The sequence below is a fragment of the Macrotis lagotis genome, chromosome 1, assembly GCF_037893015.1.
Source record: "Macrotis lagotis isolate mMagLag1 chromosome 1, bilby.v1.9.chrom.fasta, whole genome shotgun sequence".
In the NCBI taxonomy this organism is placed as follows: Eukaryota; Metazoa; Chordata; class Mammalia; order Peramelemorphia; family Peramelidae; genus Macrotis; species Macrotis lagotis.
The window spans coordinates 167,184,140-167,188,129 of NC_133658.1; positions in this window are offsets into that span (position 1 = coordinate 167,184,140).

The window sequence follows — 3,990 nt, forward strand, 5'->3', positions numbered from 1 at the left end:
AAAGCAAAACAAAAGGCAAATAAGGAAAAGAATGCCTTAAAAAGCAGAATTGGCCATCTGGAAAAGGAGATAAAGAAGCTCTCTGAAGAAAATAACCCCTTCAAATGCAGAAAGGAAGCTGATGACTTTGTGAGAAAGCAGGAAGAAATAAAACTCTTCCAAAAAAGCCAAAAATTAGAAGAAAATGTGAAATATCTCATTGGAAGAACAACTGACCTTGAAAACAGAACCAGCAGAAATAATTTAAAAATTATTGGACTATCTGAAAGCCATGACCATGAGAAAAGCCTCAACTTCATTTTTCAAGAAATAATACAGCAAAATTGCCCTGAGATCCTAGAAACTGAGGTTAAAATAGAAATCAAGAGAATTCACCGGTCACCCCCTGAAAGGTATCCCAAAAGAAAAACTTCCAGGAATATTATAGCCAAATTCCAAAACTCGCAAATCAAAGAGAAAATTCTAAAAGCTGCCAGAAATAGACAGTTCAACTACTGTGGCTCCATAGTCAGGACTACACAGGATCTGGCAGCATCTACATTAAAGTCTCATAGGGATTAGAATATGATATTCTGGAAGGCAAAAGATCTTGGTTTACAACTGAGAATCAACTACCCAGTAAAATTGAACATCCTCTTTCAGGGGAAAAGATAAACTTTTTTTTTAAGTTTTTTTTTTTTTTTTTACAAGGCAATGGGATTAAGTGGCTTGCCCAAGGCCACACAGCTAGGTAATTATTAATTGTCTGAGACCCGATTTGAACCCAGGTACTCCTGACTCTAAGGCTGGTGCTTTATCCACTACGCCACCTAGCTGCCCAAAAGAAAGACTTTCAACAAAACAGGGGACTTTCAAACTTTCCTATTGAGACAACCAGAGCTGAACAAAAAGTTTCATCTTCAAGTACAGGACTCTGGTGAATCATAGAGGGAGTGGAAGAGAGGAACTATGAGGAACTTGATGATGTTCAATTGTTTATATTCCTGCATGGGAAGAAGATATCGATAACTCATATGAACTTTCTCATTTATAAGAGCTGTTAAAAGGAGCATATATAGACAGGACATAGGAAGGAGCAGAATATAATGGTATGATGTGGTAAAGGGATAGAGTCAATGAGAGATGGGGAAAGTACTGGGATGAAGGAAAAGGATATGAAGAAGAAGCTGAGAGATTTCACATAAGAGTCAAGAAAAAGCTTTTTCAATGGAGTGGAAAGGGGGAAGGCAAGGGGGGAATGAGTGAGTCTTCATTCTCATCATAAATGGCTCAGGGAGGAAATGACATACACACTTAATAGGGTGAAGAAATCTGCCTTGCCTGGAGAAGGATGGGAGGAAAGCGATGGGATGAGGGGGAAATGGAGGGAGGGAAGGGGGGAATAGGCGGTAGAAGAGAGGGAAGATCGAGGGAGAGGGTACTCAGATGCAACACAATTTTGGACAGGGCCAGGATGAAAGGAGAGAGAGAATAGAATAAATGAGAGTGGGGAGAAATAGAGTGGAGGTACAGCTAGTAATAGCAACTGAGGGAAAAATATTGAAGCAACTTCTCTGGTGAACTTATGATAAAGGAAATAACTCACCCCAGAGACAGAGCCATTGCAATCTGAACAAAGACTGAAGAAAATTTCTCTCTCTCTCTCTCTCTCTATTCTTGAGGTTTCCCATCTTCTTGGGGGGAGGGGGGTTTATGTTTATTCTTATGTTTACTGTTAAAATATTTAATTTACATCAATATATGGCATGGAAGCAATGTAGAGACTGTCAGACAGCCTTCTCTGGGGGGAGGAAGGGAGGGGGGAACTGTAGAATTCAGAGCCTTGCAAAAAATCATGGGTACATATTACTACTGTATATAATTGGAAAACAAATAAAATGTTAAAAATGAAAAAAAAAAGAATAACCTGAGAATTATAGGCCTTCCTGAAAACACTGAAGAAGAAAAAAAGCCTGGACTTAATATTACAGGATTTAGTGATGGAAAATTGCCCTGAAATCATGGAACCAGGGGGCAAAATAGTTATTGAAAGAATTCATTGATCCCCTCCAGAAAGAGATCCTAAAATGAAAACACCAAAGAATGTTGTGGCCAAATTCCAGAACTGTAAGAAAAAAGAAAATATCCTGCAAGAAGCCAGAAAGAAAAAATTTAGATACCAAGGAGACACAGTAAGGATCAAGCAGGACCTGGCTGCAGCAACATTAAGAGATTGAAGGGCCTGGAATGAGATATTACAAAGAGCAAAGGAGCTTGGAATGCAGCCAAGAATCCACTATCTGACAAAGCTGAGCCTTCTCTTCCGGGGGGGAAAAGATGTGCATTTAATGAAATGGGAGACTTCCAACATTTCATAATGAAAAGACCAGAGCTAAATAGAAAATTTAGACATCAAACAGGAGGCTCAAGAGACATGTGAAAAGGTTAAAAAAAAGAGTAAAGAAAAAAATCTGCAATACAATGAGATGAAACTGGCTATATACCCACTTGAGAGAAAGTCTCATAAGTCTTGAGAATTGTAACTCTATTAGAGAGAATATACATAGCCAGAAGTGATGGACACTCATAACTTTTCTGTAACTCAGAATGATTTAAAAACAATACCTCCTTAACAAGGGGGCAGTAAGGAGATGGGAGAATGGAGGGAGACTGAATAGGGTAAATCTCATTACATCAAGAGGTACAAAAGACCAGTTGTAACTGAGGGGAAGAAGAGAGGAGGTGAGAACCACATGAATCTTCATCTCAGAGGAATTGGCTTAAAGTAAACTTAGACACTCCCAGATAAGTTAAGAAACTTATCTTACTTTTCAAGAATTAAAAAGGGGAAAAGGGGAGGGGGGGACAGGGAGGGGGAGAAAAAGGGGAACTAACAGAAGGAATGGAAGAAGGGGAAAAAGGGAAAGGGGAAAGAAAGGGGAGGGGGATTGATATAAGAGGGCAAACACACTGAATGCAGCAGTACAAAAAAAAACACTGGGGAATATAAATAAAGGGAAAAAGGGGGAAAATGCAAACAGAAGGAAGATAGCATGGAGGGCAATAAAGAGTTAGTAATTATAACTTTGAATGTGAATGGGATGAACTGTCACTTAAAAGGTAAGTGAATAGCAGAGTGGATTAAAAACCAGAATCCTACAATATGCTGCTTACAAGAAACTCATTTGAAGCAGAGAGATACATATAGAGTAAAGGTAAAAGGTTGGAGCAATATATATTTTGCTTCAGCTGAAGTGAAAAAAACAGGGGTAGCAATCCTTATCTCAGACAAAGCAGCTGCAAAAATGGATAGTGTTAAAAGAGATAAGAAAGGAAACTATATCTTCCTAAAAGGTACCATTGAAAATAAAGTGATTTCAATACTAAATAGGTATGCACCCAATGGTAGAGAATCCAGATTCTTAGAGAAGTTGAAAGAGCTACAGGAAGACATAGACAGCAAAACTCTACTAGTGGGAGACCTCAACCTCCTGCCCTCAGATTTAGATAAATCTAATCATAAAATAAACAAGAAGGAAGTAAAGGAGGTAAATAGATTGTTAGAAAACCTAGATATGGTAGAGCTATGGAGGAAACTGGATGGGGATAGAAAGAAATATACTTTTTATTCCTGCAGTACATGGCACTTACACAAAAACTGACCATGTACTAGGACATAAAAACCTAATGATCAATTGCAGAAAGGCAGAAATAGTGAATACCTCTTTCTCGGATCATAATGCAATAAAAATCATATGCAATATTAGACCAGAGAGATATAGACCCAGAACTAATTGTAAACTAAATAACCTCATTTTAAAAAATGAGTGGATCAAGCAACAAATTATAAAAAGAATTAATTATTTCATCCTAGATAATGACAATAATGAAACAACATACCAAAACCTATGGGATACACTCAAGGCAGCTGTCAGGGGATACATTATATCTTTAAATGCTTGCATGAATAAATTAGAGAAAGAAGAAATCAATGAACTAAATATGCAATTA